This window comes from Misgurnus anguillicaudatus, chromosome 6 (genome assembly GCF_027580225.2).
Source record: "Misgurnus anguillicaudatus chromosome 6, ASM2758022v2, whole genome shotgun sequence".
Classification (NCBI taxonomy): Eukaryota; Metazoa; Chordata; class Actinopteri; order Cypriniformes; family Cobitidae; genus Misgurnus; species Misgurnus anguillicaudatus.
The window spans coordinates 5262043-5284362 of NC_073342.2; the positions used below are offsets into that span (position 1 = coordinate 5262043).

The 22320-nt window shown below is 41.5% G+C and overlaps 1 pseudogene; it reads right to left on the reverse strand.

Annotated features, from left to right (window-relative positions):
* Positions 1–18260: 18260 nt before the first annotated feature.
* LOC129434514 (uncharacterized) lies at positions 18261–21328 on the reverse strand (annotated as a pseudogene).
* Positions 21329–22320: the final 992 nt, after the last annotated feature.

Genomic DNA, 22320 nt, shown 5'->3' on the forward strand with positions numbered 1-22320 from the left:
TTCGAGTATCAGACACAGTCAATCAATTTAAATCTAAACTTAAGACATTCTTCTTTAACAAAGCATTCACATAAAATGTCCAGTAAATGTACTTTCCCGCAGTAGTTAGTTTGTCTAGAACAAAGCACTCACATACCTCATATGGGTAATATACTATTGCCGCAATAGTTAGCCTGTCTGGAACCGAGCTGACTTAAACCACTATAATGTATGACACTTGCATTACATGCGAATGGCCCCTACGCTAATAGAACTCTGTTTTGTCTCCCTGTCTCGACCAACGACCACCGGCTAAACCAGTTTAATCCGCTTACCCGCCTCCTATCCCTACAGTATCTATATCATATATATATATATATATATATATATATATATATATATATATATATATATATATATTAATTCCTCCCAAGGGTTTTTGTCCTTCTTGGAGTTTTTTCCTAGGGGGTTTTTTCGTCCCAGGGAGAGTCAGCCAACTTCCTCAAAGTACCCCTCCCCACAGAGCCCCCCCCCCCACACATAACAAATCCCAATTGAACCCCTGTGTATTAACAGTATATATTTATATTTAATTTAATTTGATTCATTACATTCATTTAGATCAGGTACATTTTTTTAGTGCTTCTCACAACATATTTTAAATCAAAACAACTTATCAGCAAATACATGTTTCATGTTATAATCAGCAAGTTTATCAGTCAGGGTTTCAAAGTAATGTGCATATGGGAATAATATACAGCTATAAGATAATACACTACGTGGTTAGTTAACAACTAACTTACAGCAACATTGACTGGGTTTTACCCAGATAGCACAGGTACGTCTGTAAGATGTCTGGTAAAGATCTGAAGATCTGGAATACATCTGGTGTGTAAAACATCTTATAAAGGAAAAGAGCTGCTTTACATACATTCTAAATCAAAAACGTCTTGCAGACATCTCAATATATGACATCTATATGACATCTTTTAGGAGACGTCTCACAGACGTATTGCAGATGAGAAAACAATCTAAATAAGACATCTTGCAGATGTAAACGCAGACATCAAATAGACGTCTCCGAGATGTATGTGTGCTATCAGGGTCTGAATGCACTGACAGAGGGCCCCTCACAAAGCTTTGCTTAGAGCCCCCCAGCATCTAGGACCGGCACTGGTTATCAATTCTTGATATAGTGATAAATCTGGGTTCAAGAAACATTGCATTTAGAGGCAATTATAATTTGGAAAATAATGAAGAGGATGGAAACTTTAGCCACTTTGTTAACTAAAAAATCCTCATTTGATGAAGCACTTAAAAACACCTTGAGAATGCCCCTGGAAATGCAAAATACCTTTCACCCCAAATACAAAATGAGATGATTGCATGTTGTGGGGATGAAATTCAAGACAAAATTGTTCAGAAAATTCACAAAGCTAAGTACTTCTCGGTTTTAGCTGATGAGTCATTAGACATTAGTGGGACGGAGAAGTTATCTATCTGCATCCGCTATGTATCGGATGAGTATGATATTAAAGAAGATTTTTTGGGGTTCTGTCCACTTGAAAAGCAGGATGCTGCATCCATCTCTCACGCCATACTATCACAGTTAGGGAGTTGGGGACTTCATGTGTCTTTTCTACGGGGCCAAGGGTATGATGGTGCCAGCACCATGAGTGGTAGGTTGGGTGGAGTGCAGCAGAAGATAAGGGAGCAGCAGCCGCGGGCACTGTTCACTCATTGCCGTAGCCATGCCTTGAACCTCGTGGTGGTCCATGGGTGTACAGATGTCCCAATAGTGAGGAAAACCATGGCAAGGCAAGGCAAGGCAAGTTTATTTGTATAGCACATTTCATACACAAAGGTCATTCAAAGTGCTTTACATAGAAATGAGAAAACAAAAATCAAAGATACATGGATTTAAAATATCAATTAAAAGAAAATAAATGTGATTTTAATAAAAACTGTTTAAATGTGTGAAAAAGAATAAAACAGGAATAAAAGTATAAAACAGTTAAAAATAAGAATAAAATCAAGAGAAATAGAAAATATTTAAAATAGTGCATATAAAATATAGTGCAATCAGTTCGGACACGGCATAGTGCTCATTCAGTAAATGCATAGCTAAACAGATGTGTTTTGAGTCTGGATTTGAATGTGAGTACTGTTGGAGCACATCTGATCTCTTCTGGAAGCTGACTCCAGCTGCGACTGGCATAATAGCTAAAAGCTGACTCTCCTTGCTTTGAGTAAACCCTTGGTATTTCTAGCTGATGTGATCCTAATGATCTGAGTGATCTGTTGGGTTCATATTCAATGAGCATATCAGCAATGTATTGAGGTCCTAGTCCACTGAGTGATTTATATACCATTAATAATACTTTAAAATCAATCCTAAATGTAACTGGTAGCCAGTGTAGCGACCTGAGGACTGGTGTGATATGTTCATATTTTCTGGTTCTGCTCAGAATCCTGGCAGCAGCATTCTGAATGAGCTGGAGCTGTCTAATAGTCTTTTTGGGAAGGCCAGTGAGGAGGCCATTACAATAATCCACCCTGCTGGTGATAAAAGCATGCACAAGTTTCTCTAAGTCTTGTCTGGAAACAAAGCATCTTATTCTTGCAATATTTTTGAGATGATAGTATGCTGATTTAGTTATTGCTTTGACATGACTACTGAAATTAAGGTCAGACTCCAGAATCACACCAAGATTCCTGACTTGATTTTTAGTTGTTAGCATCAAGGTATGCATTCACCTTGAGAACTTCATCTTTGTTTCCAAACGCAATAACTTCAGTTTTCTCTTTGTTTAACTGAAGAAAGTTTTGGCACATCCAACTGTTAACTTCATCAATGCATTTGCACAGGGAGTCAATGGGACTGTAGTCGTTAGGGGATAGAGCTAAGTAGATCTGAGTGTCGTCTGCATAACTGTGATAGGCAATTTTGTTCTCTCTCATTATTTGGCTTAGTGGGAGCATATACAGGTTGAACAGGAGTGGCGCAAGAATTGAGCCTTGCGGGACTCCACATGTCATGGATGTCCACTCGGATTTATGGCCACCTATACTTACATGATAACCTCTCCCTTCTAAGTATGACTTGAACCATTTCAGGACCTCCCCAGAAAGCCCAACCCAGTTTTCCAGCCTGTCAGGAAGTATGTTGTGATCGACAGTGTCAAAAGCAGCACTGAGGTCGAGTAGCACCAGCACTGATAGTTTGCCTGTGTCTGTATTGAGGCGAATATCATGTATTATCTTTATGAGCGCTGTCTCTGTACTGTGGTGTTGTCTGAAACCAGATTGAAAAATGTCAAGGTAACCATTAGAAATTAAGAATTTGTTCAGCTGATTGAAAACAACTTTTTCAATGATCTTGCCTATGAAAGGAAGATTTGAGATTGGTCTGTAGTTGCTCAATACAGTGTTATCTAGGTTGCTCTTTTTCAGGAGGGGCTTAACAACTGCAGTTTTAAGGGACTTTGGAAAAGTCCCCGAGATAAGGGATGAATTTACCACTTCTAGGAGATCTGCTTCTAAACAGTTAAAGACACTTTTGAAAAAAGATGTGGGGAGTGTGTCAAGGGCGCAGGTTGATGTTTTAAGATGCTGTACTGTTTATTCCAAAATTTTACCATCAACTGCTTCGAAATCAGACATAACTACTTTCTGATGTTGTGGTCTGATTTGTCTGACCCCGGCGCGGCTCAAGGATGTGCTGATCACCTTTCTGATATTATTGACTTTCTCAGAGAAGAAGTTAGCAAACTCACTACATTTGCTGTCTGAGAGCATTTCACTTGGAATGTGACTTGGGGCGGTTGTTAGTCTCTCTATAGTAGCAAAAAGTGTGCGTGTGTTATTTATGTTTTTGTTTATAATATTTGAAAAGAAAGTCTGTCTAGCTTTGCCTAGTTCCACACTGAAAGCACGAAGGCTGTCTTTATAGATATTGTAATGGACTACAAGTTTTGTCTTCCGCCACATGCGCTCAGCTTTTCTGCATTGTCTCTTCATATTCTGCACCTCTGTTGAGTTTCTCCAAGGTGATTTTTGCCTGCCATTCTTCTTCCGAACTTTTACAGGAGCAATATCATCGATTGCACTCTTAACTTTCGAATTAAAGGAATCAAGGAGAAAATCAACAGAGTCTGCAGATATGCTTGGTGTTAAAGATATAGCCTTCATAAATAGCACACTGGTGTTCTCATTTAAGGATCTCTTTTTGACAGACACAGATCTAGTTTCAATAGTAGGAGAGATTAAAATATCAAAGAAAATACAGAAATGATCAGACAGTGCTACATCCTTAATAACAATTGATGAATTGATGTTTACACCCTTACTGATAATTAAATCTAGAGTGTGTCCACGATTGTGTGTGGGTCCATGTACATGTTGAGTCAGATCAAAAGTATTTAAAACAGCTGTGACATCTTTTGTCATAATGCTTTCTGGCTTATCTATGTGAATGTTAAAATCTCCAGCAATAGCAAAACAGTCAAACTCTGAGGAAATCGTTGATAACAGTTCTGTAAAGTCCTCAACAAATGCTGGAGAGTATTTTGGTGGCCTGTAAATAATTATCAGTAGAATGCGTGGGGTACCTTTCAACACAATACCTAGATGTTCAAAAGACGGGTAATTCCCAAATGACACTTGCTTACATTGATAGACATCTTTAAAGAGAGCAGCTAGCCCGCCACCTCTCCTAGCAGTTCTGCAGAAACTCATATAAGTAAAGTTAGGAGAGGCTGTTTCATTAAGGACTGTTGCACTGTAGCTTTCTTCTAGACATGTTTCATTTAGAAACATAAAATCCAGGTTGTTTGTGGATATTAAGTCGCTGACTAGAAGTGATTTGTTTTTAAGTGAACAGATATTTAAAAGTGCTAACTTAACAGTACAATTTTTTTCCTTAACAGAGATCTTAATTTGACAAGTCGATTTGATCTAGCCTTACGCTTTCTATCATGTACTAAAACAGAAATAGAGAAAGATATAGGCACACTGAGTTCCTGCTTTTGTAAACATTTGATAAAAGTATTAGTATTTTCATAGCAGGAACCCGACACACATCACTGAGAGCCGTTATCAGTTGTTTTTGGTTCACCTACAGTAGATGGAGGAGGGTGTGTGCCTTGGCGTTGTGTCAGAGACTGAAGAGCTCTCACAGGACGAGGAGGGGGAACTGGGCCTAGGCCTGTCGCGATAAGCGATAAATCAATTAATCGCCCGATAAATAAAATTAGCTCGATCATTTTTTCCGCCCGCGATAATTTACATTTGCATTCTTGTTTGTTTTCCTCGTCTCTCTTTTTACCAAAGAGACTGGATGAACACTCCTGTGCAACGAGTGACGAGGAGTGAACCCTCATCAGTCATTTGTCAGTCGCATTGTCTGTGTGGGGAGGGGGGCTCCTGGCGTAGCCTATCACAAAGTAGGCATACGGAGCGCGAGCGCCGGAGTGTAGCAGGAGAAAACACTAGTTGAGAGTTTGCACCCCTTTGCACCAGCAGCTACGTCAAATCAATCTCTATGGCAACGGCACACGTACAGGGACACGCATGCACGCACCACTTAAACAGACAGAACTTTACACCCAGGCAAACACTGCTTGGGTAATGCAGGAAAGCGCGTTCCTATAGTCTAGTAAAGTAGTGTAGTTACCAATATTATTAGTGTAATGCGTTACTTTACTTCGTTACCCAAAAAAGTAATATAGTTACTGTAATCCGTTACTTTGTAACTCGTTACCCCCAACACTGCTTAGAGAGAATGTTTAGCACAGCTGGCAAAATTGCTACTCCTGAGAGATCCTGCCTTAAGCCACACAAAGTCAACATGTTGTTATTTCTTGCTCGGAATCTGCCATAAAAACTCTCTCTCTTTCTCAGTATTCTTTTTGCATATGACCTGTTGAGGCATCTGCTTCATGTGTTTTGCACTTTTTGTTTACAAAGGTCTTAACGGGAAGGTTTACCAGTTAAGGAATGTATCACTCTTTGGGCTCTATCTTACACCCGGCGCAATGCAGCGCAATGCGCGACTCAAGTGTCTTTCTCTAGTTTCCACACTATTTTTCACGTTTCGCGCCGCGTTGTTTAAATAGCAAATGCATTTGCGCCCCCTTTGCGCCCATGGGCGTTCTGGTCTGAAAAACGAGGTGTGTTCAGGCGCATTGTTGGCGCGTTGCTATTTTGAGGCAACTAAAATAGACTACGCCATTGACCAACAAAAACCTGGTCTAAAGTCTAAAGTCAATGGCGCAATATGTTTTATGTTATTTAAAGAGCGCATTAGTAATATGCGCCTATAAACGGGAGGACAACGCGGGTTTGCTTATCACAAAGTACATGAATGCGCAGCAGCACAAAAATGCTTTTAAATATGGAAGATTTAAGGATTCAATGTAAAAGATTATTATTGAGTCTCTTGGACATAAATGAGGACTAATTATGAGACGTTAAAAGGCACAAAGAGCTGCTTCACCTGCAGCCTGGTAAGAAAATAAATGCTTTGCTTTAAACAAATGCATCTGTTTTTAAATGTTTTTAAATGCTACCTCACGGATTTATTGTATATGATGACTCTGTACCTGTGGATATGGTCAGATGAGAAAATTTTTAAGTAATGCTAAAAAAAACTCTTTGCTAAAAAAACGCTGTCCAAAGTGCTGAAACGTGCGGAGAGCCGTTTGTAAATTCTTTATCTCCTGTTTGTTACAAATAAAGTATTTTTAGAGTACAAACCTTATCTTACATACTTGTAAATTATTTTTTGATGATATTGGATAGCCATACATTTAAAGCAATTAAAAGCCTGCTTTTTTACTTCCATGACTAAAAGAAAACGGGTTTTAAAGGTTTTAATAAAAAAATTAACAATTTCAATACAAGTGAAAAACAACACAATTTTTTTTAACATTAATCTTAAACTGGGGATCTTCTTCCTCCGCTTAGTTTTTCAGTTTACAAAGTCCATCATCTAAATAGGGATTAGACATAGCGCCAGCGCAACAGGCTTTTAAAGGGGATGAGAGCTGAGACTCTCATTGGTTTATTGAACGTTATGCCCAAAATACTCCCATTACAATAGGACCAACCCTTTTCGACCATGCGCTCGGCGCACAAACCATTTTTCACATCGTTAAATTAGCAAAAATGGATTCGGACACGCCCATTTAGACGTTGCGCTGTGCGCTTTAGACAATGCGCTTAGATCGTTAAAATAGGGCCCTTTATGTTTGAGCCTAGTGTTAAATATTTTTTGATCTGTTTTATTCATTGTTTTGGTTGTGTATGGACCACAGTGCGGTTTTTAATTTCCATTTTATTTCCTTTTTTTAGTATTACACATTGTTTAGAAATTAAAGTTTATTGATATTTGAAAAGGCATCTGCTTCATGTCTTCTGCACTTTTTGTTTACAAAGGTCCTAACTGACAGGTTTACCAGTTAAGAATGTATCACTCTTTATGTCTGAGCCTAATGTTAATATTTTTGAAGTACAATTTTGTCTACATCTGTTTTATTCATTGTTTTGGTTGTGTAAGGACCACAGTGTGGTTTTTAATTTCCATTTTATTTATTGTTTTTGATTGTGTCTGGTTTCTATTCTAGTGCAGTTTTTGTTAACAGAGACTGAAAGTCCATATTATGTATTATTTTTGGTTATTTTGTTCATTTCTTGTGGATATTTAAAATGTCTTCCAGTTCCAGTATTACATATTGTTTAAAAAAAATAAAAGTTTATAGATCTTTGAAAAGGTGTATCTGAATTATTATAATGGTCCCGGAAACAACAATACTATCGTCTATCGCAATAAATTCTGAGACAATTTATCGCCTAGCAAAATTTGTTATCGTGACAGGCCTAACTGGGCCCACTGGCTTTGGTGGTTTTGGGGCTTGCCGTTTTCTGGTTGAAATCTGGGGGCTTGCAGCAATAGAGTGGGATAGTTTAGTTCCAGGATAAACCAGTTTCTCCATTTTTCCAGAGAAGGTCAAAAGCGGGGATGCTGGAGAGAGGAATGACATATCTAGTGAGGAGTCCTGTTGTTCTGATGTGACCGGAGGCTGTGATATGTTGTCCTGGTTTCCCTGGCTGTTTTCCAGAAAGTCGTCCTTGGGTGCTGAATCTTGGAGCCGTTCTAATGTGACACAGTCTGACTGTGGTGAGCTCTGTGGGCAGGACTCAGCTGAGATTGTGTCCATGAGCAGTGGTTGTTGTGGCTGCGTGGTGTTATCTCTGTCCTTGTGGGATATGTCAACATCATGTCCATTCAGGTGCTGGAGAGAAGTCCTGTGGTCATTCATACTCTCTCTAGGGGTGTGTGTGCCATTCAGGTTGAGTGGATTGGCACACACTGCTGAAGGATGATGAAGGGAGAAATAGATATTGTCCTTTAGCACTCTTGGACCCAGTCTGTTTGGGTGGATGCCATCCTGTTTAAATAGTTGTCTCTGACTCCAGAAAAGATTGAAGTTGTTGGTAAAGTTCAGTCCTTTTATGTTGCAGGTTTTTTGTAGCCATGTATTAAGTCCAAGCAAACGTGAAAATCTATTTGTTCCTCTTGCTGGAAGTTGTCCACTGATGAACGGCTGAACTTTCACTGTTCTGAGTGTTTCAAAAAGTTTGTTGAAATCTCTCTTAAGGAGTTCAGATTGCTCTTTGTGAATATCATTCTTCCCCACATGAATGACAACTCGATTTACAGTCTTATGTTTCATCAGAATGTTCTTAAGTTCCCTGTTTACATCAGAAACGGTTGCTTGTGGAAGGCAGCACGTAGTTGAGTCTCTGTTGCTAAAGTTTCTGATAATTGAGTCACCCAATATCAGAGTTCTGGGCTCGGATGCGCTCTGCGCTGAGTGCCGCTGTCTGCTCGATCTTGAGCGGAAGTTAGCATCAGTGTTAGCTGCTGGCTGATTTGATCGGTGTTCAGTCACATTTATCACATTTGGGGATTCCTCACTCATATTCATTAATACTTCAAATCTGTTCTCAAGATGTATAGGTGGTGGTAGAAAGTCAGTGTTTGCAATCCTTGTCCTAGCTGTCTCTGGGGTAGAGGAAGCTATAGCGGCAAAATGTGATGCTCGTGACAGTCTGATTTCTCGAGTGATTTTGGGTCTTGCTCCCTGTTTGTACCATTGATTAGTGTGTTGATCATTAGATTCATGGGACTCACCGGATGAATGCTGAGAGCGTCCATGATGACGAAGCTCTGTTGTGTGTTCCGTTTGGTTTGGTAGTCCTGTAAGTAACTTTGTTTCAAGAAAAGCAATCTTTTGTAAAAGTCTGTGGCAGTTTGTGCAGCAAGTAGATTGTTGATAAGGCATTTCTTTTTCTTATCCTTTTGAATGCAGGCAGCTGTGTTTTTCCTTTCTGGAATGTAAGCTGATGGCGGTGGGAGGCTAGACGGATGAAAAATTCCACTTTTTTGTAATCCTCCAGTCCCGAAAGTTTGTAAATTAACGTTGATGCCAAGCTTTGTTGTTTGAGCACTATGCTGATTTGCTGAAGTTAAAATTATAAGATAAAATATAAAAAGCGATAGAGCAAAGCGCAGAGCAGTAAGCAAAAGCGTCCGAACAGTAGCAGAGCAGGAACAGTAGCAGGGCATCATTGAGAAGATAGCCGTTTTCTTCTCTGCCTCAGCCCCAAAGAAGAACATGCTCCAAGAGCATGTTTTGCAAGAGCAGGGAAGTGAAGGGACCAGGGGAGGAATTCCATTGATGTCGGATACCAGATGGGGGTCCAGAATAAAGACAGTGGGTGCTTTCCTTTCAAAGCTTGGTCCTATACACTCTGCACTTCAAGACATAGAAAGTGAAGGGACACATCACAATTCTCAAAAAGCCACTACATTGCGGAACAGCATTGAGTCATTTGATACAATTGTTACAGCAGTAGTAATGCACAACGTTCTTGGATATATATTGCCATTGACCACAAGACTGCAATCTCCAAATGTGGACATAGTAAGTGCATATAAAGAAGGAAGAGAAGTGGCTGAAGTCATAGAAATCCTACGCAGTGAGGAGAGATACAACACAATGGGCCCTATCTTGCACCCAGGGCAATTGACTTTGTCAGTGACGCATGTATCATTTCGTATTTTGCACCGGCGCACAGCGGGTTTTTCCCTCCACAGACGGACGTCGGCAAACTAGGGAATGAACTTGCGCTCCCTGGGCGGTTCAGTGCAAAAAAGGAGGCGTGTTCCGGCGCAAACCATCCCTGATGCTATTTTGCAGTTTCAAAAAACAATTGCGCTACTAACAAAAAAAAAACTAGTCTAAAGTCAGTTGCGCGTAGTTCATTATGCTATTTTAAGGGTGCATGCTTGACCATAATGTATAGCGTGCACAACGCGCATTGCTTATCTTATCTACACAGATGCAACAGTTAATTTTGCAAATCATAAATTGTTACAATAAAAAATATTAACACATGAGATAAGGGAAATCATAGTGGTGAGCATTGTGGTGATAGTTTTTATTTATTGTGTGGCTGCGTTAAAAAATTCTCATGCAAATAACGATTAAAATATTTTCATAAGTTTGTTGTGTGGCTGTATTACGTTTATTTTATGTAAATAATAATTACAATGTTTTCATAAAAAACCGTAATGTATATGAACTTGATTTGTAAGTGTACTTTGGGGTTGGACCTTGCTTGCGTTTCCGATTTCAAAGCCCCCAAACCCTTTCAGCAGTGAGGGTGGACGCAGCGATGTCCTCTGCTGGCGTCAGGTCATGTGTAGAGACAGATCCACCTCCCGTTACACGGCGTGCCCGATTTATGCTGGCAAGCTTGGGATTCCCCCGTCTCCTGACGTCATTGTAGCGCTTTGACTGTTCTTACAAGAACGTGGGTCTCCTCGGCTGTGAACCGCTCCTGGCATGCGCCTGGTAAATCCGTCATTATAATAGCAACCCGCCATGGAACTTGCGCACTTGCGTTTAAAGGGAATGTTGAATAGCGTTCTGATTGGTTTATTTGACGTTACACCCAAACCACACCTATGAATAATGAACCTACTTCAGACCAACCCCTTATTGATTTGCGCCTGGCGCAAGACTTATTTCTCCCGCCGGGAAAATAGCAACAGCGCCCAAGATCCGCCCACAAAGTCACTTACGCTTTGCGCTTCGCACTTGCGTTTCAGATCGTTAAAATAGGGCCCAATGTATCAAAAAGCAGTGCAGCTGGCCAGTACCATTGATGTTGTCCCTGTGAAGAAGAGAATAGCAGTAAAACAACAACAGAGAGGCAATGTACCTGCAGAATCAGTTGGAGAGCATTTTAGGCTGAATTTATTTCTTCCCTTCATTGACCATGTCACCACAGAACTGAGGACCCGATTTGCCGAATCCAATGAACCGGCCCTGCTTGCAGCCTTCTTAGTGCCCAAAGCACTGCCACAGCTGAGTGAAGAGAAAGAGGACCTTCTCTTGTCATGGTACAAAGAGGAACTGCCTCAACCTGATGCTGCAGAGCAGGAAATACACAGATGGAAGCATCGTTTCCAGAACTACACTGATCCTCTCCCGGAAACTGCACAGGAAACATTGCAGAACATCGACATGGATTTCTATCCTAACATACAATGCATCATTTGCATCTACCTGACGATGCCAGTCACCACTTGCTCTTGCGAAAGGTCTTTTTCAGCATTACGTCATCTCAAAACCTGGCTTCGATCTGCTACAGGTGATGAGAGGCTGTCTGGTCTTGCTCTCATGAATGTCCACAGAAACATGGAAGTGGATCCCAAAAGGGTCCTGCAAAGGTGGAATGCTTCTGGCCACAGAAGAATAGTTACTTGTTTTGATAAAAGGTGAGACTGAATTACTGAAAGCTAAATGTATTCTTTATTATTTTATGTATTATATGTATGCATTGTAGTACATGTGTTATATCAACTAACAGCTGAGTCAACTGAACTGATAATGGAAATATTTTTCTATCCATTACAGTTAGTGGTGAGAACCCAAATCCATTTCAGAGGATGCATAGGCTATGTTTACACGTGGGCGGCTATTTTCATAAACGGACATTTCAACCTCTCCGGTTTCAAAAATAATATCGTGCACAAATGTCAGTTTTCAGAAAAGTGTTTATTTACACGTACCCGTGCATATTTGCCGTCAAAGAGACGCTCAAGCCCACGTAAGCCAATCACCGGCAGCGCTGGTGGTGACGTGAACTGGTTCTTCATGTTGGAGGGAGGAGTTGTTGCAGTAGGTGATTGATGACGTCAACGTACAGCGACAGCGAGTTGAGGAATCACAAATAGAGGTTTAATTTCGAATCGCTCTCGCGGAACGTTGACATCATCCGTCTGTCGGTTCTTGCAACGCCGCATGAAGTCAAACACGGGTAAAATTGCTGACCTCCGAGCACTCGTCTCTGCTCCTCGACATAATGGAGCAGCTGTATTTGCAAATACAAACACACGAAACGAGTTTGCACGAACATAAATGTGATCTTGGAAGCGTTCAGAGTAGCAGTCACATGTAAACATGGGTCGCACTTTTGACGTAGGTGCGAGCTCTGGCGCATACTCTGTGACGTTGCCTGCTTAAACTTCCGTTTGTCTCAGTTTACATGCAACTGTGCAACCGAAGATTTTCAAGATCTCCACTCTGGCCGGAGTTTTTAGAAACAATCGGTTTCAGAGGCGAGTTCTCCGTTTGCGTGTAAATGAGGGGCACAAACGAAGGTAAATCTCTCAGTTTTTAAAAATAACCATGTACGTGTAAACAGAGCCATAAAATACACATGGATCTACACCGTTTAAGAGGTTGTACAAGAAGCCACAACTGCCTAAAGGTTATAGTTTAACCATTTACAGCCAGATACAGGAAAACACACATACACACACAAGGTGCACAGTTTGCACATGTTATTATTGAAAATAAATATGTTGTCAGCCAAATTTATTTCTCAAGTGTCATTTTTTTGGGGGTTGGTGTCCTCGGTATTAGAAAAATCCTGGCTACGGCCTTGGTGACCACTTTGAATTTCATTGTAACCATTGACTTAACGCAGTGCTGTTTTCTACAGTATGGTGCTGTTTGGTTGAGCTGGTATTGCAGGGACTGTTACATGTGCAGTCGACATTGTTGAGGGTTTTATGCGGAGTATTTTCATATTGTTGACTGGCCTACGTTATGCCCATTTTTGATACGCCGTTATTCAATATTTTTCCCTTCCTGCTGTAATGTTTTTTCATCTGATCTTTTGTCCCCACCACTTTTCAACACAAACTGACGCCCCTGATTATTGACCATATTGTATAAATATGACTCATTTGTGTCTGTAGTGCCCATGAAAAGACAGCTAGCAGCATGTATATTTGCAAAGTTTGTAGCCACCACACTGCCAGTTTCAAAACCTTTTGTGCCCAAATAAAAACTTGGCTAATCACAGATTTTCATGTGGCATAGAACACTGCTCTTGCGACTTCAGGACATTTTCTGCATTAAAGTCCCACATGTACAGAAACCACACACCTGCTGTGTCACAAAAAATAACGTGTATCAGCAAAGTGGTAACCAAAAATGCAGCGTTCAAGGATGTGATTATGTGACTGATAATTTATCATCGTTGTGCATACATTTAGGAATACACATACGGAATGGTAAAAAAGTCACTTGTCCTTTTGAGGGATGCTCAAAATATTTTAGAATGAGCTCATCCTTTGCTACACACATATCTAGAAAACACAGGCAGTCATTTGTAGCACAGACAAATACACCACCAGATACTGATTTAAGACCGCAAGTTCAAGATCAAGATATCAGTGACATTGATGAGAATCTTTGTACACTGCTTAATGGTGAGATTTATACGCTGACATATTTATAAAGAATCTGGCATTGTTTTATTTAAGGCCAAACTGCTTTTGCCAGCCACAACAGTACAGTACACTGCATTGTTAAGGACTTTCAGGAGGTCCATTGCACTGGAATGAAGCAAGTGCTTCAAAAAGTTGAGCAGACACTGACAGGGCTAAACATTACCAAGGATAAAATACAGAAAATTGTTGAGGACATTAGACAGATGGATCTATTTACTGTTTGCAATGAAGGTATTTTGAGATCTGACAGAACCAGGAAAACATATTTCAAAGAAAATTTTGATTATGTTGCACCTTCTCAAATATACCTAGGGACAGATACCAGTGGTAAGGAACGTTTTTGTCAGTATGTTCCTGTAAAGGATACACTTACTGCATTGTTAAAGCAGTCCACTGTGAAAGACCAGGATGCACAGTCCAAACTGCTTGTGCAAAGTGATATGGTATTAAATGATGTAAATGATGGCATAAACTTTAAGCAAAATATAATTTTACAGGAATCTGCTTCTTTGTCAGTTATTCTGTACCTTGATGCCTTTGAGGTGACAATCCCCCTAGGCTCTGGGAAAAAAGCATAAATATTACCCCATAATCGATCCACTATTGACCCTACACAACTTGTTTTGCTATGCAGAGAGTAAGATTTTAAGTATTTTGGTCAGGACAAGGTGTTTTCCCGCCTTATTGCTGACCTAAAAGACTTGGAGGATTCAGGTTTTTAGCGAGAGGATGGAAGCCACCTTAAATCATCATGTGGTGATAATCTTGGTTCCCACTCTGTTGGTGAATTTACAGAAAATTTTAGCAGTAGCACAAACTTTTGTAGGTACTGCTTGATTGACAGGGAAACATTTGCCAAATCACCACTGGTATTTGGCCCACAATTAATACCTGCAAATTTTAATGACAATGTTCAACGACTGACATCTGAAAATAATTTACTAGATGGAATCAAATTTGATTCATGTTTTAACACACTAAAGTCTTTTCATGTCTGCAGCGGCCTTCCTCTATGTCTTGGACATGACCTTTTTGAGGGAGTAGTAGCAAATGATTTGGACCTCTATATTAAACATTTAGTAAAAGTTTAAAAAGATTTCCTTTTCTTACAGATAAATTGTGCCATCTCACAAACAAAACTTCTGTGTAGTGACTCGAATAACAAACCATGTGAGTAAGCAAAATGCTAAAAAGCTGAGTGGTAAAGCAACACAGAATTGGTGTCTCTTATGACTGTTACCAGTTTATGTTGGTAAGTGAATCAAACATCCTATTGAAAGTGAGGCTTGGCAGTTGTGTCTAAAACTAAAGGAAATAGCTGAATTAATCTGCGCTCCAAAAATCAATCAGAATGAGGTTGCATATCTGAATTTTTTGCTAGAGGAATATATATATGCATTTGCGCAGCAGCAGGTTATTGACCACACCCTCAAACCAAAGCATCACTACATGTTGAATTACCCTGATCTTATTCTTAAGTTTGGGCCACTGATACGCTTGTGGACCCTCCAGTTTGAGAGCAAGCACTCAAACACTGGGAGAACGACACCAGCTTCTACAGTCCCAGTGTCAGTCACTACCTTGAACATCGAATTGATTGATGAATGTTCCCAGTCAACACCTTGTACCCAGTCCCGCAATTCTGGATTATCTTTAACGAAAACACAGAACTCATGGACCCATCAGTTTGAGATTCCTTGGGACAAGTTGCCTACTTCACTCTCAGAGGCAATATTAAGAGGGCATAGGGCTAACCCTGCAGACAGAAGAGCCATGGTGAGAATTGTGGTGGCAGGTATGCATAAAAGCTGTCCAGATCCCAAAAGGGCTGCCTTTGTAGATATAGGCAAAGTGATTGTGTCAAAATATCCTTTGACCTTTGGTGAATAATTAGTAATAGGTTACTATTCACTTGTTAATCAACTTAAAACAAGAGTTGAACATGTCAGCCGCAACAATGTAAGTGAGAGAATACGGAAACCAAGGGCAGTGACAGAAACTAGTGGTGGTAGCACTACCACCAAAACAGTACGAAGCTAACTAGACTGCTATGGCTGCACAAATTGACAGCCAAAACATCTACCAGACGAAGAAAGAGTTGAATCTTTAGAAGACAGAAGACAATATATGATGGTCATATTTCAGTCTGCTGGCCCCAGAGCTAACAACTTGCCAGAAATTGACTAGTCAATGAATTTGACATACATTTATCAATGTCACATGATAAACAGCTGCCCTCCCCCAAGTATGATTAGAGTTAAACTCTTAGAGGTATTGACATTTGTGATCAAGTAGGAGGGGCTCTACAAACCAAAGGGAAGAGGATCATACATTTATTTCAAATAGGAACACAAAACAAAGACATCCATATCCAGAGACTTTTACACGACATTGAAAATGACACAACCGTCATGCAGCAGAACCGGACCGGCATAGCAGCAGTGCTTCTTCTGATGAAGCACTTTCTTGAAAAAGAAGACTCCATCTTTATTTTGGCAGATGTATATAGACATTATATTAGCATAACATAGTAACATATTATTCATAATTTTTTAATTACGTTTTCACAAATGTTTCTGTTTTAAAGACGACTGCAACAAAGTAATCTATCGAGGAAGACATAAGCCTGCCAGCCACACCCATACTAATATTGTTTGGTAAGAGAAGACTTGACTATGATTTCACAAGTTCACACTTACATATAATTTATAGAGTAATTTTGAATGCGTGTTTGGTGTGCTGTCCGGGGGAGGGCTTCGAGCTCGGACTTGGCCCGAACCCAGAGTACCCCCCAAAATGCTAGAGAGCATCGGACAGCCGCCTGGCTAAATACCCCCAAGAAGTGCAGAGCTTGACAGGCTGGCCTTCTAGGTGAGGCCTGGTTACTTGACCAGGAGGCCCCTGAAAGCGGTCTGAGGACCATCGTACTGGGAGATCGCCTGAAAGAGAAAATAGGAAAGGTGAAACGTGGGAGAGACAATGACGATGAACATACTTCGTGGCTGCATGGAAACGTTCCACCCTTTCACGGCTACGTGGAAACTTTCCACCCTTTCACAACTGTGCGGAGACTCTCCACTCTTTCACAACTGCGCAGAGACTCTCCACTCTTTCACAACTGCGCAGAGACTCTCCACTCTTTCACAACTGCGCGGAGACTCTCCACTCTTTCACAACTGCGCGGAGACTCTCCACTCTTTCACAACTGCGCGGAGACTCTCCACTCCTTCACGGCTGCGCGGAGACTCTCCACTCTTTCACGCTGCGCGGAGACTCTCCACTCCTTCACCACTGCATGGAGACTCTCCAATCTTTTACACTGCCCACTCTTTCACGCTGCGTGGACTCTCCACTCTTTCATGCTGCCCACTCTTTCACGCTGCGTGGAGACTCTCCACTCTTTCACGCTGTGTGGAGACTCTCCACTCTTTCACGCTGCGTGGAGACTCTCCACTCTTTCACGCTGCGTGGAGACTCTCCACTCTTTCACGCTGCGTGGAGACCCTCCACTCTTTCACGCTGCGTGGAGACTATCCACTCTTTCACGCAGCGTGGAGACTCTCCACTCTTTCACGCTGCGTGGAGACTCTCCACTCTTTCAGGCTGCCCACTTTTTCATGCTACGTGGAGACTCTCCACCCCCTCACGACTGCACGGAGACTCTCCACCCCCTCACGACTGCACGGAGACTCTCCAGCCCCTCATGACTGCACGGAGACTCTCCACCCCCTCACGACTGCACGGAGACTCTCCACCCCCTCACGACTGCATGGAGACTCTCCACCCCCTCACGACTGCACGGAGATTCTCCACCCCCTCACGACTGCACTGAGACTCTCCACTCTTTCACGCTGCGTGGAGACTCTCCACTCTTTCACGCTGCCCACTATTTCACGTTGCGTGGAGACTCTCCACTCTTTCATGTTGCGTGGAGACTCTCCACCCCCTCACGCCTGCACGGAGACTCTCCACTCTTTCACGCTGCGTGGAGACTCTCCACTCTTTCACGCCTGCCCACTATTTCATGTTGCGTGGAGACTCTCCACTCTTTCACGTTGCGTGGAGACTCTCCACCCCCTCACGCCTGCGTGGAAACTCTCCACCCCCTCACGACTGCGTGGAGACTCTCCATCCCCTCACGACTGCGTGGAGACTCTCCACCCCTTCATGACTGCGTGAAAACGATCTACTTTTTTTTCTTATCTGCGTGGAAACTTCCTGCTGGCTCATTGAATGTAAACTTTCCCCTTCCTGGGGTGCTGAAAAACAGAAAAGAAAAATTAGTGTTTGCCCAGGAGATTTCTCACTTTGTCATCTGGGAGACCAATGCTCGTTAACCCTGCTGAGTGGCCCAGAGGGTTTTAGTCGATGAGGATGGGCTTTTTTGATGTGGAAACGGTTGGTCCTAATGTAGCTTTGGAAAAGCGTCTGAGGACCATCTCCCGAGAGCTTGGATCTAATGTTGGGAAAGCCCTTTTTGGGCTGCTGTAGTTGCGGCCCCTATGCGAAATGAGTGGCTGAAAAGTGCTCTGCTGGGACACCTGACTGCTGGAGGACAGATTTGTGGTGTTTCTGGAACCAAAAGCAAGTCACGGGTTTGTTTGATTCGTCTATGAACAGGGGTTCCGCGGGAGATTTGGCTTTTTTGGTTTGGTAAGTTTTACTTTGCTTAATCAAAAAGGAGATTGTTTCTCTATGTAGTACTGATAAATCTGAGATGGTGGGGTTGTTTTTTGTTTTGAATTTAGAAGTGATAGCAAGTTCTGGGCATCTAAGAAAGACGAAAAAGGCTAGGATGAACATGGTGTTGAGTGTTTGCGCGGTATTGAGAGGTTGTTAGCCTGTGTCTTTGAATACCTTTAAGCAGGAGGGAGGTTTGAGAATTATTTATCTCCTGCAAGGGAGCGCCATATATTAGTTTATGGAAAAACTGAATGCCGCTCAGGTAACCTTTAATGGATCCTACTTGGAGGCCTTTAATGGTATTAAGGCGGAAAATAAATGAGGTGATAGAAAGGAGAGAGAAATCAGGGAACGGCATGTTATAGGAGACGTGGAATGCTCTAAAGTTTCTCCAAACGGTCACGTAAGATTGGAGGGTCCTGGGAGACACTGCTTGGAGGATGGTGTCGAGCGATGCGTCAAGGAGGGGTTTTAGCGGGTGGGTTATGGGAATATCAGTTGCGAATAGTGAGGTACTGGAGTTGGGGATTTGTCCGCCTCTGGAGCCAGCGTCCTGAATTTCTTCGAGAATCTGTGCACGGATGGTTTGGGACACTGGTGGTGGTTCCATGATGAGGGCGATGGATGGCATGGGCATCTGTGTTGCTGTTAAGAGAGAGTGCTGTTTAGTTTGAGATGAAGAGCTAAGAAGGGTATAATACGGGGCTGAGAATGTCGGCGGCGGCATTGTGCTTGGGTGACCTGTAGAGGTTTGAGAATGAAAGTTAGTTGGAAGGTGTGAAGGAGAAAAGGGTGAAGTGTGGGCTTGAGCTGCAAACGGAGGCGGGCCCACACTTGTTTTGGATGGTAGAGTGGCAGGCTGCTGTATGTGGGCGGGGTTGTAACCTGGTGGGTAGAGAGACTGTTGATATGGATTAGCCTGTGCTGCTAGCTGGGATAGCTTTGCGTTAGTGTCTGTGACAGGAGCTGGAGGCCACTGAAAAAGAAAAGGGTTATGAGGGGGCTGCGGTGCTGCTGCAGCAGAGGCAATGGCGGAGGGCTGGGTCTCCTTGAGAGGTGGAAAAGGACCTGCCGTGGCGAAGACTGGGACATGGCCTAGACTCACTGGAGCCCTGTTGCTGTGACTCGATTGGCGAAGCGAGCCGTGTTCTGAATGGGTAGACGACGAAGATGGCTGGACAGGTGAATTTTGGGCCCTGCAGGCTTTGCTCTGTCTGTGGGTCTTCTTGGAAGTAGCCTGTAGGGAGACATACAGATCATACAACTCAGCTTTATTCATTTTTCTTGTAGCCTGTATATCCGAGTTACCCAACGCTTGTCTCAGGCCAGCTACGGTCCACTTCCCGATGGGTGGGATAGTCGGGCTGCGCTGAAATATCAAAGAAAGTTTTACATACACATAAAAAAACACTGTGCAGCATCGTTAATTACAACACAAGCACCGGACTCCGACATAATATTAGTGCGTGTCATTTTAAGCCCGTCATTTCTCCCGAAAACGAAAGCAGAGGCTCTCGCCCGCAGTCTCCATAGACCACCCCTCAAAACAATCAGGGCAGAAGCGGTCAAAAGTGGACAAAAGAGATGGATTTAGAGAGGTGATATGCACCTGAGCTGTGATAGAAAGGCGGGGGAGAGGGCAACAACAGGAAGAGTGACTGAATTGTGCCGCAGACGTAATCGCCTGCGCATTATATTAATATAATTGTATTTAAATTTCACAGTCCAGCCAGTGCGACATTTAATAAAAAATAGTCGCAAAATGCGACTATTTACTCGCAGTCTGGAGCCCTGTAGGGTTACATCCGTTTTTTTTTCTGTAGTAACATTATTTACTTCACCACAAAATAATTTTTATCAATCTAGGGCTATTACTAGTGTACTTTCCCAGACCCCGTGTCACTTTGTGTTTATCTTTCGTGCCGCAGCGCGCACCGTTATGGACTAGTCCATTTCATTGTGAAAGAAGGGGGTGTAAGTGTTTAGTGACAGAACATGAACTGGACATTTTAACTACTATTTTAAAGTTTCAACGTATTTATTGAGAATATTAATACAATTTACAATGCTTTTGAAGTGTTCGTGATGATAAGGGTTTTATTTATTTATGTAGGCTATTTATTAGGTTGGATGGGGGCCCCCCTAATTTGACCGCTGGTGGGGGGCCCCAGGCGGCCGCCTACCTATGCCTCTATGGTAAGACCGCCTCTGCACATGGGTTTACATGGACATTAAGGTCGTGCACTATAGAATGCACACTCAATCAATAGAAACATCTTATTAACGTCAAAATCAATTGAACAAAATACAAAGTAAAACGTTAGTAAAACATTTTGTCTTGTAACAAAACAATCCGTCTGATGTCCTGTAGTCACAAACGATTTGCCTGCAGTAATGAATCAGGTATTGCCTAGCTTTTTAGTGAACGCACGCGTTTAAGTGCACTCCATAGTGCAATGGATAGATGCGTTTCAGAAAGCGAGCAAACATAAAATCTTTCTGTTCTTGACAGGGCACATACAAACAAAGTGATCTCCACAGTACTCTTTTTCCAATCCAATAAAATCGTTTGTTTATGTCATCTTATGTTTATGTATAGATTAGGCAGAAACCAGGTCCATGCTTCTCTTAAAGAGACAGTAACCTTTAATTAACCTACTAGTCATTAAGTCTGTGTCATTAATGTTAATCAAACAATCCAAGACAAAGAGAAAATCACTTCTGTAGCTCTAAAAATAATAATTATATTTAATTAATACAATAAAGACAATGTTATGATTAATTTGATTTGATTTCTGCACCTAATGCTAATTTTAGCCCTTACTTAATGTGCAACTTGTTCTTTTTATAAATGTTTGTAATTTCTTTATTTTTTTTATTTTAAAAAATGGTGGGAGGGGGGCCCTAAGCAGAATTTGTTTTGGCCCCCTCCCACCATTTTTTAAAAATTAAAAAATAAAGAAATTACAAACATTTATCAAACAAGAGGCTCGGGCCGGCACTGCCCATATTTACTTACATAGTTGGAAAAAGAATACTATGGAGGTGAATGGAACTCATGAATGGTTTGGTTAAAAACATTCCTCAAAATATTTTCCTATGTGTTCATTAAAACAAAAAATATACAGGTTTGTAACAACATGAGATTGATTTACTGAGAAGACATTGTCAACATCAATACACATCATTCATCATTAATCCAGGCAATAACAACGACGATTGAAACTAACATTTTACACTCATTTAAGCATTTATGTAAACTAACCGGGTCACAGCAAAACCGTAGTAAGTGAGCATGCGTTAGCCGATTGCTAACGTGACTCTCTGACAGTAAATTAACAGTTTAAACAACAACATCATTCATCATTAATCCAAGCAATAAAAACGACGATAGAAACTAACAATTTTACACTAATTTAAGCGTTTATGCAAGTTAACCGGGTCATAGCAAAACCGTAAGTGAGCATGCGCTAGCCATTTGCTAACGTGACTCTCTGACAGTAAATTAACAGTTTAAACAACGACATCATTCATCATTAATCCAAGCAATACAAACGACGATCGAAACTAACAATTTTACACTAATTTAAGCACTTATGTAAACTAACTGGGTCATAGCAAACCCTTAGTGAGTTACGTTAACCGCTTGCTTTCGTGACTCTGACAGTATATAGAGTTTAAACAACGATACCATTCATCATTAATCCAAGCAATAAAAACGACTATAGACATTTTACACTCATTTAAGCAAGTATGTAGCTATAATCATACTTACAGGTTGT